Source organism: Lampris incognitus, chromosome 15 (assembly GCF_029633865.1).
Source record: "Lampris incognitus isolate fLamInc1 chromosome 15, fLamInc1.hap2, whole genome shotgun sequence".
NCBI classification, from domain to species: domain Eukaryota; kingdom Metazoa; phylum Chordata; class Actinopteri; order Lampriformes; family Lampridae; genus Lampris; species Lampris incognitus.
Window position 1 is genome coordinate 46,284,052 of NC_079225.1, and position 14,491 is coordinate 46,298,542.

Consider the following 14,491-nt stretch of genomic DNA (forward strand, 5'->3'; position numbering starts at 1 on the left):
ATGGAGGAGTTGTACTCTTCCAGCAGAATGCAATCCCTTTCCTGGCCGGAAGAAGTCCAAAGTCCAGTAGTAGTGTTTGTTTCCTTGTTACGGAAAGATACCCTGGGTAAATTCCAAGTGTATAAAGTTTGGCACAGCACGGGGCCTTCTTACTGACAATCTGTGAAACACGGATGTTTTTCCCCCCCCAACATAATTGGCTCTGTCAGCATTCCCAAACCCAGCGTAAGAGAGTTCCCTTCTCCTCGGAGCATTTCACACAATGATCTCGGATAACAGGAGACATTTGTTGAGTTTAACGGGTTTACATTCTCACTAGCCAGTTATTTTGTAATAATGAAAGACTTGTATTTATCGTTTGAAACGGACCATTTCCCAATCCGCTGTATCAGTATTTTCATGTATTTCTGTTCTCCAAGCGTTTGGTTTGTCCAATGATTCCTCAGAATTTGGCATCAACGAATTATAAAATCTTGATACGTGGCCTCGGCTTTCTACATTTTTCAAGTACAATTTTTTTTCAGTAATCGACAACGATGGCATGGGATTCCAGGGGTGTAGCACAACATTCGGGGCCCTGTGCATAAGCGGTCTCTGGGGGCCCCCTTCCTCTTTTGTCTCTCACGCATCCCTTTTGGAGTTCTAGCATACTGTATATTATTTACCATCACAGCACATTAACCTAGTTTAACTTCACCTAACTTCGCCCAACTTGACCTGACTTCGCTATCTTGCAGTGACTGTTAAAATGTGTAGTATCGCTTCAAACTTTGATGCATCTTGGGGCACTGATGCTGACGCCCGCGATGTTTATTCCACAGTAAATGCCCGCTGACGGGACTTCTTGTTTGCTAAGTCGTCGAGTCATTTTGCCTTCTCTCCCTTTCCTCGTCTCTTTTCTTTTCTGCAACCCAGAGGTTGTTTCCTCTGGGAAAGAGATGAGCTGCACTGAGCGACGCTTGTGAGGGGTGGACTGAACCGTGTTGCACCTTCTGTAAGGGGTGAGAGGGGCCTCAGAGAGCCTCCACTAATTCCTTCAAGTCCCTCAGCCGATGTATTGAGCCCGTTTTAACTGAAGGTATGACACTAATTAGTTAGAAATAAAAATTTGCCTACGCCTGTAGACAGACTGGTTCTCCAGGTCGCCTGTTTTCGCCTCAAGGTGAGCAATGTGTTCGATAGCATAGGAGAGCGGTGTCGCAGCTATGGAGTCATTTTGTGTTGGGGGGAAACACCGTGTGTCACTTCTGTCATTTCCCCCTCCACTGAAGTCATTTCCCCCTCAGGTGACGTCATTTCCCCCTCCACTGATGTCATTTCCCCCCTCCAGTGACGTCATTCCCCCCTCCATTGGCGTCATTCCCCCCTCCAGTGGCATCATTTCCCCCTCCAGTGGCATCATTTCCCATCCAGTGACGTCATTTCCCCTACTGTGACGTCATTTCCCCCTCAACTTACGTCATTTCCTCTCCACTGACATCATTTCCCACAGTGACATCATTTCCCCCTCCAGTGACGTCATTTCCCCATCCAGTGATGTAATTTCCCCCTCCAGCGACATCATTTCCCCCTCAATTGACGTCATCGCCCCCACAGACGTCACCCAGTGATGTCATTTCCCCTCCAGTGACGTCATTTCCCCCTCCAGTGACGTTATGGAGTCTGCCATTTCAGTTAAACCGCTATCGATGTGGTCCATTTCTGACCCAAGCTGGACGCATTGTCGTTAGCTGGCTTACTACGGCATGTATGCTAGCTGCGGTGCTAGTCTCTGAACTGGTCAAGGGGAGAGTATTCGAGGTCAGTTTTGGACCTACTCTGCGCCCTCCTGCAGGCGGTTCACCCTGTTCTGGGGTGGGTCGATCTGTCGGGTCCGGTGCCGCACTGTGCTCTGAACCGATGAATCGTTTTCTGAGGGCTTTAAGACAGAATCGTGCACGGCTGCGAGGAGATAGCTAGTCGGCTAAGCTCCCCCGCGGCTGCCATTTCTAGTGGGTGCAAGTCAGGCTTGTAGGGAGGGGCCTCCAGTCGGGTTCACACGAAACCTCCAGAAAAGGATGCGCGTGCACGTTGCTGCAACACGCCAGCACACGCGTGGCTGTAAGTAGCTGTTCGGTTTAGTCTGCAGCTCTACTTGTTATTTGACAGCTGTGCTCAAACGAGTAAGGCTGCAGAGACCGGACCAGCTCTAGTCTCATAGCTGGTCCTTCGCTTTATGAGCTGTTCTGCAGGTCCGGTGTCCGTTAGGATTCTTTTTTTTATTTTATAAGTTTTAAGTTTAACGGTGTGGTTTTGAGCGTTTGAATGGGATGTTTGGGGCTTAATGCTGGAGTAGGTGGACTGACAGTTTCAGTATTGCACAAATTTAGACGACTGCAGTGCTGATGTCTTTCTACACTTTTATCCATCCACGATCCATTATCCCAACCGCTCATCTGCTGTCAGGGTGGCGGAGATGCTGGAGCCTAGCCCGGCAGTCACTGGGCAGGAGGCAGGGAGACACCTTGGACAGGCTGCCAGGCCTTCACACAGGGCCGATATACACACACACAACACACACACACACACACACACACCTAGGGACAATTCAGTACAGCTGAGTCACCTGACCTACAGGTCTTTGGACTGTGGGAGGAAACTGGAGCACCCGGAGGAAACCCACACAGACACGAGGAGAACATGCAAACTCCACACGGAGGACGACCCGGGACGACGCCCAAGGTTGGACGACCCGGGGCCTCGAACCCCGGACCTTCTCGCCGTGAGGCGACCCGCGCTAACCACCGCGCCACCGTGCCGTGCCGCCCGCTGTATGTTGATATTACTTTAAAATCAGTGTTACTATGTCCTCGACTCCCAGTTTGTGTCCAGCGTGCCAAATTACTGCTTTGTGACGATCTGTAAACTAACCCGCCTCTGATTTTGATTTTGACTCCCGCTGCTTCTGATTTTGATCTCAGTCCCGGTTCAGATCGGTGTATGGCGTTGTCTTGCTGCTCCATTTAGAGGCAGGCCGCCTGAAGGGGGCCCTGAATCAGGTCCAGGGTTTACTTCCCTCGGTCGTATGTGTTGTGTCTGCCTTCGAACCGTCAAGCCCGAACACCATCAGACAAACAGCCCATCCGGAGGAGGTCTGCTGAGAGGAGAGAGGACTTTTCAGGGGGCCCCAAACAATAAGGGGCCGTCTGGACAGAACTCAGGAGCTCGTCTAAACAAGGGCTCCTGTAGACGGGCATCGTGACAGTGAACTAAAGAAGATGCATAGCAGTTGGGGGCCCAGCGGCGCATCTTTTCAGGGGGGGGGGGGCTGAATTCCTTGCAGCACCCCTGGCTGCAGCTCGCCAGACAAGTCTCCTGTAAAAGCTGAAGCGGGTCACTGCGCTGACGTTCACTGCAGCTGAGTTGCGTAAGAGTTAATTATAGACGTGTGTGAGCGGAGAACAGCCTCGCGTCCGGGCCCTGAAACACAATTTAGACAAGTCGGCTTTCATCATGTGATCCACATTTTCTTATTAACCCCGCAGGCCCGACGTGTGTGTTAACCCGCCCAAAGTTGAATGTGTGCCAACTTGCTCGCCGTCGTCATGCTTTAAGACGTAAAGACGGCGAACCCATTTTCCTTCTCTGCAGCCGCAGAACCTCCGCCCACGAACCTGGTCTGGGACCGGGATTGGTCAGCGGCCTTCTGTGTTATCAATGTGCACCCGATCAGGAAGTCCAAAGGAATAAATATTATCTCATCGCCTCGGTTGGGTTCAACTTTGACCATCCACCCCCCCGCCCCCCCCCCAGTGGTTCCTGGTGCTTTATCACACACTTTATAGGGCTGCTTCCTCTCCAGTGAGGCCAGAATCCCTCGTCAGACTGGCTTTAGGGTTTGTTTTAAGTTATTACGATTACACAGAAATAGCCTCCATCTTCTGACGTCCTCCTTGTTGGACAGATATTGGATAACAGACTCTAGATAATGTGTACAGCAGCGCTGCAATGACTAGCCGAGTAACTGATCAGGTAGTCGGCAGAACGTTAATTGATCATCATCTCGGTAATTGATGAATCGTTTTCTCTTGTCAAGTAAAAACACCAAAGGTTTGCTGCTTTCAGCTTTACGTTCGCTCACATGTGCTCGTCTCTCCCTCTAACGTCTTGAAATTAGGTTTTTTTTAATTTTATTTTATTTTATTTTTTGGGATCCCCCCCCCCCTTTTTTTTTCTCCCCAGTTGTACTGGGCCAATCACCCCGCTCTCCCGAGCCGTCCCGGTCTCTGCTCCACCCCCTCTGAGCCGCCCCGGTCTCTGCTCCACCCCCTCTGAGCCATCCCGGTCTCTGCTCCACCCCCTCTGAGCCGTCCCGGTCTCTGCTCCACCCCCTCTGAGCCGTCCCGGTCTCTGCTCCACCCCCTCTGAGCCGTCCCGGTCTCTGCTCCACCTCCTCTGAGCCGTCCCGGTCTCTGCTCCACCCCCTCTGAGCCGTCCCGGTCTCTGCTCCACCCCCTCTGAGCCGTCCCGGTCTCTGCTCCACCCCCTCTGAGCCGTCCCGGTCTCTGCTCCACCCCCTCTGAGCCGTCCCGGTCTCTGCTCCACCTCCTCTGAGCCGTCCCGGTCTCTGCTCCACCCCCCCTGCTGATCCTGGGAGGGCTGCAGACTACCACATGCCTCCTCCCATACATGTGGAGTCACCAGCTGCTTCTTTTCACCTGACAGTGAGGAGTTTCACCAGGGGGACGTAGCGCGTGGGAGGATCACGCTATTCCCCCCAGTTCCTCCTCCCCCCTAAACAGGTGCCCCAACCGACCAGAGGAGGCGCTAGTGCAGCGACCAGGACACATACCCACATCCGGCTTCCCACCCACAGACACGGCCAGTTGTGTCTGTAGGGACGCCTGACCAAGCCGGAGGTAACACGGGGACTCGAACCGGCGATCCCCGTGTTGGGAGGCCACGGAGTAGACCGCCACGCCACCCGGTCGCCTTAAGATGGGTTTCGGGTCAGACCCAGTAAGCTGTTGTGAGACGACACTCGGGGCTCCGGGAACCTGTCGTGGCCTTCCCTCGTTATCTTTGGCATTTTATCGATTTAAGTTAATCGATCAATGGAAGCAGTGATTGATCGATTAAGACATAGAGAAGGTAACCAGGTGTAACGTCTCCGAGAGATAACGCAGTTCCTCTCTGTCATATGTAAACTTCTAAATGTTGTCTCGTTGTTCTCGTACCGTTTCTGTTCGATATCCGGCCAAGACAAGCGACTCGTCCGCGCCAAGCCGCTGAAATCACAGCTTGCGATGGACGTGGAGCACGTGAGGCGAGGGTCGAGTGTGTTGCTCGGCGGCACTCAAGCGGAGACGGACGAGCCTGCTGTTTGCGGGCCGGGTTGCACGGACCCGAAACACAAGAGGCCGTTGTGCTTGGTGCAGATGACTGCAGTTTCATTTGAGGCCTAATTAAATGTTATAGCCCCTCTGTGTCTCGCCGCGTCAATGGCACTTAACGGCTTGGCGAGTCGATCTCCAAACCGATGAAAGTCGCCATTGAACGTGGTCCAGCGCAGCTTGACGGACAGCCAAGACGTGCTCCTGCTGGACAGAGAGACGGCTGGAGGCGGCGGCGGCGGCGGCCGGCCTGCTGCCGTGTCTGGAGGCAGTGAGACATGGACGGCCTTTAGACCTCCAGCTCATGTCGGCGGTGGCGTCCGCGCTCTCAGGTCATCTCACTCACCTTCATGTGGTCAGCAGGACCCTCGTTGGGTTTTCAGGCTTCCGGCTTTTCTTTTCTTTTACATTTTTTTTCTCCCAGTTGTACCCGGCCAGTTACCCCACCCTCCCGAGCCGTCCCGGTCTCTGCTCCACCCCCTCTGCTGATCCAGGAGGGCTGCAGACCACCACATGTCTCCTCCCATACATGTGGAGTCACCACCCGCTATTCACCTGACAGTGAGGAGTTTCACCAGGGGGACGTAGCACGGTGGAGGATCACGCTATTCCCCCCAGTTCCCCCTCCCCCCTAAACAGGTGCCCCAACCGACCAGAGGAGGCGCTAGTGCAGCGACCAGGACACATACCCACATCCGGCTTCCCACCCACAGACACGGCCAGTTGTGTCTGTAGGGACGCCCGACCAGGCCGGAGGTAACACGGGGATTCGAACCGCCGAGCCCCCTGTTGGTAGGCAACGGACTAGACCACCACCCAGACACCCCCTTCGTTTTCATATCCGCTTACATGTGCAGAGATCCCATGTTCAGTGCCCCGTCTGAGGTGCACCACATTGAACTGTTTGGTAATGTCAAGTATGCTATCAAAGGAAAACTAGTTTTCACTTAATGCTCCCCTAATTATTTCACGCCTCGTTTTGTGAGACATTTTAGGCCGTAGACACTTGTCATCATTCATTTAAACAACAAAGCCGTGTGTTGTGATGTGACAACATCCACGTGTCATTCTGATACGACACCATCGAAAGACGATAAGCGACGGTGTTGAATTACTGCTATCAGACATTTTCATTAATTTGCTTGAGTTTTTTTCTCCCTGAGTAACAATTCACCCATCACCCCACACATACAGGCATAATGCATGTTTCTGTCCCCCTGAAGACAAACATAAGCGGAGAGGTCAGAGGTCAGAGTAAACCAGGTTAGTGGCTCACGGAGGAGGGAGGTCCTCTCACTGTTGTTCAGTGGCTGCTGAGGCGTTACGGTGACCTTTACCCTCCCAGATTACCCAGATGCCCTGATGACCGGGGTGCTTTGCCACCCAGCGACCGCTGCCACTTGCGTTGCCACGGTTTCCCATCATGCCTTCCTGTCTGAGGGGTTTTGTAGGAGAACGGCTCTCAGTGTTAACATACTGATGAGACTTTGTGTCGAAGGTCAGGATTTTTCTTTGGTGCCGGGTTTCCCAAAGCAAAGCCTGACCTGCATAACCAATGAGCAAAGAGTGGACGTGTTGATCTGATGGAGGCCGAACTCCACTTCTGCCTGCCTGTCTGTCTGTCTGCCTGTCTGTCTGCCTGTCTGCCTGCCTGTCTGTCTGTCTGCCAGTCTGCTTGTCTGCCTGTCTGCCTGCCTGCCTGCCTGTCTGCCTGCCTGTCTGCCTGTCTGTCTGCCTGTCTGCCTGCCTGTCTGCCTGTCTGTCTGCTTGTCTGCCTGTCTGTCTGCCTGCCTGTCTGCCTGCCTGCCTGCCGGTCTGTCTGCCTGTCTGCCTGCCTGTCTGCGTGTCTGTCTGCCTGTCTGCCTGCCTGCCTGTCTGTCTGTCTGCCGGTCTGCTTGTCTGCCTGTCTGTCTGCCTGCCTGTCTGTCTGCCTGCCTATCTGCCTGTCTGTCTGCCTGCCTGCCTGTCTGCCTGTCTGCCTGTCTGTCTGTCTGCCTGCCTGCCTGTCTGCCTGCCTGTCTGCCTGCCTGTCTGCCTGTCTGTCTGCCTGTCTGCCTGCCTGTCTGCCTGTCTGTCTGCTTGTCTGCCTGTCTGTCTGCCTGCCTGTCTGCCTGCCTGCCTGCCGGTCTGTCTGCCTGTCTGCCTGCCTGTCTGCGTGTCTGTCTGCCTGTCTGCCTGCCTGCCTGTCTGTCTGTCTGCCGGTCTGCTTGTCTGCCTGTCTGCCTGCCTGTCTGTCTGCCTGCCTATCTGCCTGTCTGTCTGCCTGCCTGCCTGTCTGCCTGTCTGCCTGTCTGTCTGTCTGCCTGCCTGTCTGCCTGCTTGTCTGCCTGCCTGTCTGCCTGCCTGCCTGTCTGTCTGCCTATCTGCCTGTCTGTCTGTCTGCCTGCCTGCCTATCTGTCCGCCTGTCTGCCGGTCTGCCTGCCTGCCTGTCTGCCTGCCTGTCTGCCTGTCTGTCTATCTGTCCGCCTGTCTGCCGGTCTGCCTGTCTGCCTGCCTGTCTATCTGTCCGCCTGTCTGCCTGTCTGCCTGTCTGTCTGCCGGTCTGCCTGCCTGTAACAGAGTTCTCTGTTGGAAACGTGTAACAGGACATGAGTGTGAGCCTAGTGGAGGCTGATTTAACTGGGAGTAGTCGGGATGATCGCTGTCTTCACCTTAACAAAGTGAAACATGGAGTCTCTGGTTCAGTAATGTGACGTGTTGTGTGGATATTGGACGTGACATTCATGATCCTGAGAGTGGCGGCACGGTGGCACGGTGGTTAGCGCGGTCGTCCTACAGCAAGAAGGTCGTGGGTTCGAGCCCCAGGGTAGTCCAACCTTGGGGGTGGTCCCGGGTCGTCCTCTGTGTGGAGTTTGCATGTTCTCCCCGTGTCTGTGTGGGTTTCCTCCGGGGGCTCCGGTTTCCTCCCACAGTCCAAACACATGGAGGTCAGGTGACTCTGCCGTACTACACTGTCCCTAGGTGTGTATGTGTGGGTGTGTGTGTGTGTGTGTGTGTGTGTGTGTGTGTGTGTGTGTGTGTGTGTGTGTGTGTGTGTGTGATAGCCTGGCAGCCTGTCCAGGGTGTCTCCCTGCCTGCCGCCCAGTGACTGCTGGGATAGGCTCCAGCATCCCTGAGAGCGGGATCAGCGGTTGGCTAATGGATGGATGGATGGGATCCTGAGGGTGTTGGGTGTGTGTGTGTGGTGGGGGGTGGGTGGGGGGTGGTCTTTACGGCTGTCTGGGAAGTCTGTCGGTTTCCTTTAAGCTTTCTTGTGAAAAATTATGAAACTGGAAGGAGAAACAAACCAAGCCGGGCTGTTTGCTTCGTTTTGGCCCGTGAAACAGTTGTAATCCCTGGAGTCTGGAGTGGGGGGTGGGGAGTGGGGAGTGGGGAGTGTGGAGTGGGGAGTGGGGAGTGGGGAGTGTGGAGTGTGGAGTCTGGAGTGGGGAGTGTGGAGTGGGGAGTGGGGAGTGTGGAGTGTGGAGTGTGGAGTGGGGAGTCTGGAGTCTGGAGTGGGGAGTGTGGAGTGGGGAGTGTGGAGTGGGGAGTGGGGAGTGGGGAGTCTGGAGTCTGGAGTGTGGAGTGTGGAGTGGGGAGTGTGGAGTGGGGAGTGGGGAGTGGGGAGTGTGGAGTGGGGAGTGGGGAGTGAGGAGTGTGGAGTGGGGAGTGGGGAGTGGGGAGTGGGGAGTCTGGAGTGTGGAGTGGGGAGTGGGGAGTGTGGAGTGGGGAGTGTGGAGTGGGGAGTGTGGAGTCTGGAGTCTGGAGTGGGGAGTGGGGAGTGTGGAGTGGGGAGTGGGGAGTGGGGAGTCTGGAGTCTGGAGTGGGGAGTGGGGAGTCTGGAGTCTGGAGTGGGGAGTGGGGAGTGTGGAGTCGGGAGTGGGGAGTGGGGAGTGGGGAGTGGGGAGTGTGGAGTGGGGAGTGTGGAATGGGGAGTGGGGAGTGGGGAGTGGGGAGTGGGGAGTGTGGAGTGGGGAGTGGGGAGTGTGGAGTGTGGAGTCTGGAGTCTGGAGTGGGGAGTGGGGAGTGGGGAGTGAGGAGTGTGGAGTGGGGAGTGGGGAGTGGGGAGTGGGGAGTGGGGAGTGTGGAGTGGGGAGTGAGGAGTGTGGAGTGGGGAGTGGGGAGAGTGGAGTCGGGAGTGGGGAGTGGGGAGTGTGGAGTGGGGTTTTAAGACTCACCCCAGCAGCACCGTCATGTCTCACCGTGTTATCACATTGCTCTACGCTGATGGACGGTTGTTCTTCCCTTCTCTGTCTCTTCAATGTCTTTTGATTTTGATGTCACAGATTCATCCTCACCAGTTAAAATGCAATTTATTGATACAAGAAATGGAATTACAGCTGGTTATAATTCAGTTTTAATTAGTTAAAGTAACAGTTGTCGATGTTAGAAACTAAGTTTTATCTGGTTAAAACGCCGGTTGTTTATCAGTCTATTTTTTACATCAGCTTCTGAAATGTAATGCTCAATATGAAACACGGGAATTCTGGTCTCAACAATCAGCATTTCAACATGTTGAATTCCCACTGTCCTGGACATTCAGGCAGGCCACGATGCTCTTGTTCCCCTGCTGGAATGGAGCTTTTGATACCAAGATTTAAATTTCTAGGGGCGTCCGGGTGGCGTGGTGGTTTATTCTGTTGCGTACCAACACGGGGATCGCCGGTTCGAATCCCTGTGTTACCTCCATCTTGGTTGGGCGTCCCTACAGACGCAATTGGCCGTGTCTGTGGGTGGGACGCTGGATGTGGGTATGTGTCCTGGTCGCTGCACTAGCGCCTCCTCTGGTCGGTCGGGGCGCCTGTTTGTGGGCGGAGGGGGGACTGGGTAGAATAGCGTGATCCTCCCATGCACTACATCCCCCTGGTGAAACTCCTCACTGTCAGGTGAAAAGAAGCGGCTGGCGACTCCACATGTATGGGAGGAGGCATGTGGTAGTCTGCAGCCCTCCTCCACCCCCTCCTGGCAGAGTGGGTGGAGCAGTGACTGGGACGGCTTGGAAGAGTGGGGTAATTGACCAGGTAAAATTGGGGAGAAAAAGGTGGTTGGGGTGGGGGGGGGGGATTTGAATTTCTCATTACAACAGTTGACATTCCCCCCCCCCCTCTATTTTACTCGGCCAATTACCCCACTCCTCCGAGCCGTCCCGGTCTCTGCTCCACCCCCTCTGCTGATCCAGGAGGGCTGCAGACTACCACATGCCTCCTCCATACATGTGGAGTCACCAGCCGCTACTTTTCACCTGACAGTGAGGAGTTTCACCGGGGGGATGTAGCACATGGGAGGATCACGCTATTCCCCCCCCAGTTCCCCCCCCCCCAAACAGGCGACCTGGCTGACCAGAGGAGGCGCTAGTGCAGCGACCAGGACACATACCCACATCCGGCTTCCTACCCGCAGATATGGCCAATTGTGTCTGTAGGGATGCCCGACCAAGCTGGAGGTAACATGGGGATTTGAACCGGCGATCCCCGTGTTGGTAGGCAACAGAATAGACCACCACGCCACCCAGACTCAATACAACACTTGGCATTTTAACCAAATTAGTTAGGTTTGATTTGTAACTGGCTTGTATTCCATTTTGGATATCTATAATGCATATTTACACCTGTGAAAATTGAATGTGTGATATAAAAAAGGGATCTCATCTCATCTCATATATCATCTCATCTCATCTCTCATCTCATCTCATATATCATCTCATCTCATATATCATCTCATCTCATCTCATCTCATATATCATCTCATCTCATCTCATCTCATATATCATCTCATCTCATATATCATCTCATCTCATCTCATCTCATATATCATCTCATCTCATCTCATCTCATATATCATCTCATCTCATCTCATCTCACATCATCTCATCTCATATATCATCTCATCTCATATATCATCTCATCTCATCTAATATATCATCTCATCTCATATATCATCTCATCTCATATATCATCTCATCTCATCTCATATATCATCTCATCTCATATATCATCTCATCTCATCTCATATATCATCTCATCTCATCTCATCTAATATATCATCTCATCTCATATATCATCTCATCTCATCTAATATATCATCTCATCTCATCTAATATATCATCTCATCTCATATATCATCTCATCTATCATCTCATTTCATCTCATCTCATCTCATGCCATCTCATATATCATCTCATCTCATATATCATCTCATCTCATATATCATCTCATCTTGTATATCATCTCATGTCATCATGTCATCATATCATGTCATCATCAGCTGCCTCTCCGGGGCCGGCTCGCGGTGGCAGCAAGCTAAGCAGGGCACTCCAGACGTCCTTCTCCCCAGCAAGGCCGATTCAAAACTGAAGTGTCTTGTTTGTACCCGGGCAGGCAGCAGAGTGAGAGATCATTTACGTTCCTCCTGGAGGAGTACAGAAGGTCACTGAGGGGTGAGAACGGGTGAGATGTGACCCGACCTTCTCCGTGTCGATACTGGAAAAAAAACAAAAACAAAATGAAGGTCGGGGCCAGGCGTTACCTTCCACCACTTCCTCTGTCACCATTTAGGGTTTTTCTTGTCAGTTAGTTTCGAGTTTTTCAAGTTAGATCTGCCTGAGGAACATGTACTTTTACTTAGCCAAACATTTCCACTGATGGCCTATCTCATGGCCCCGGCCCGGCCCGGCCCGGCCAGGCCCGCCCACCCCTGAGCAGATGTGCTGCAGGGTATAACTCACCTTCCTGCTTTTAGTTTCCATACGCCAGATCATAAAAGACCCGAACGCACCACATGTGCTGACTCTGTTAGAGAGCTGGAGGCCTGTGGCTGTTCTCAGGTCCCGCCGGTGGACATGTGGAGGAGATGGAGCCTCCACACCTCCACCACACTTCATCCTCAGTACACCATGTGGAGGAGATGGAGCCTTCACACCTCCACCACACTTCATCCTCAGTACACCATGTGGAGGAGATGGAGCCTCCACACCTCCACCAGACTTCATCCTGAGTACACCATGTGGAGGAGATGGAGCCTCCACACCTCCACCACACTTCATCCTCAGTACACCATGTGGAGGAGATGGAGCCTCCACACCTCCACCACACTTCATCCCGAGTACACCATGTGGAGGAGATGGAGCCTTCACACCTCCACCACACTTCATCCTGAGTACACCATGTGGAGGAGATGGAGCCTCCACACCTCCACCACACTTCATCCTGAGTACACCATGTGGAGGAGATGGAGCCTTCACACCTCCACCACACTTCATCCTGAGTACACCATGTGGAGGAGATGGAGCCTTCACACCTCCACCACACTTCATCCTCAGTACACCATGTGGAGGAGATGGAGCCTTCACACCTCCACCACACTTCATCCCGAGTACACCATGTGGAGGAGGTGGAGCCTCCACACCTCCACCACACTTCATCCTGAGTACACCATGTGGAGGAGATGGAGCCTTCACACCTCCACCACACTTCATCCTCAGTACACCATGTGGAGGAGATGGAGCCTTCACACCTCCACCACACTTCATCCCGAGTACACCATGTGGAGGAGATGGAGCCTTCACACCTCCACCACACTTCATCCTGAGTACACCATGTGGAAATGTGTGTTACTGTACCAGACCTGGACAGCTGTGGCTCTTTGTTAGAGGAATGTTTACCAAGGGGCGGCACGGTGGCGCCGTGGTTAGCGCGGTCTCCTCGCAGCAAGAAGGTCCTGGGTTCGAGCCCCGGGGTAGTCCAACCTTGGGGGTCGTCCCGGGTCGTCCTCTGTGTGGAGTTTGCATGTTCTCCCCATGTCTGTGTGGGTTTCCTCCGGGGGCTCTGGTTTCCTCCCACAGTCCAAAGTCATGTGGTTCAGGTGAATCGGCCGTACTACATTGTCCCTAGGTCTGTGTGTGTGTGTGTGTGTGTGTCTGTGTGTGTGTGTGTGTGTCTGTGTGTGTGTGTGTGTGTGTGTGTGTGTGTGTGTGTGTGTCTGTGTGTGTGTGTCTGTGTGTGTGTGTGTGGGCCCTGTGATGGCCTGGCGGCCTGTCCAGGGTGTCTCCCCGCTTGCTGCTCAGTGGATGCTGGGACAGGCTCCAGCATCCCCGCGGCCCTGAGCAGGATAAGCGGTTTGGATGATGGATGGATGTTTACCAAGCATCTGAGTCAAGGAAATGTAACACATTAAGAGACTTTTTTTGTGTGCCCCCCCCCCCCCAATTGTACCCAGCCAGTTACCCCTTCTCTTCCGAGTCGTCCCGGTCTCTGCTCCACCTCCCCTCTGCTGATCCGGGGAGGGCTGCAGACTACCACATGCCTCCTCCCATACATGTGGAGTCACCAGCCGCTTCTTTTCACCTGACAGTGAGGAGTTTCACCAGGGGGACGTAGCACGTGGGAGGATCACGCTATTCCCCCCAGTCCCCCCCCCCCAAACAAGTGCCCAGACCGAGCAGAGGAGGCGCTAGTGCAGCGACCAGGACACATACCCACATCCGGCTTCCCACCCGCAGACACGGCTAATTGTGTCTTTAGGGACCGGCGACCAAGCCGGAGGTAACAGGGGGATTTGAACTGGCGATCCCCGTGTTGGTAGGCAGTGGAATAGACCACCACGCCGCCTGGACGCCGTACATTAAGAGACATTTACCTAACGTGTGTCCTGCAACGCTCCACCAGACTTTTCATACCAAATGACAGTTGCTCGCCGGCAGCCATGTTTTTTTCACTCCTAATATCGTGCAACAGTTTCCTCTTCCCAAGGAGTCTTACAGAGTCTTACAGAGTCTTACAGTCTTACAGTCTTACAGAGTCTTACAGTCTTACAGTCTTACAGTCTTACAGAGTCTTACAGAGTCTTACAGTCTTACAGTCTTACAGAGTCTTACAGTCTTACAGTCTTACAGAGTCTTACAGTCTTACAGAGTCTTACAGAGTCTTACAGTCTTACAGAGTCTTACAGTCTTACAGAGTCTTACAGTCTTACAGTCTTACAGAGTCTTAGAGTCTTACAGAGTCTTACAGTCTTACAGAGTCTTACAGAGTCTTACAGTCTTACAGAGTCTTCCAGAGTCTTACAGAGTCTTACAGAGTCTTACAGTCTTACAGAGTCTTACAGTCTTACAGTCTTACAGACTCTTACAGAGTCTTACAGT

The 14,491-nt window shown here is 53.4% G+C and overlaps 1 protein-coding gene and 1 pseudogene across 3 annotated transcripts in view; both read left to right on the top strand.

Moving 5' to 3' along the window:
• LOC130124891 (zinc finger CCCH domain-containing protein 13-like) overlaps nucleotides 1-9,389 on the top strand; it is a 19,389-nt pseudogene extending 10,000 nt beyond the window's left edge.
• Nucleotides 1-14,491, top strand: part of myo6a (myosin VIa) — a 190,685-nt gene that overhangs the window by 20,831 nt on the left and 155,363 nt on the right. The gene's annotated exons all lie outside the window — the stretch shown is intronic.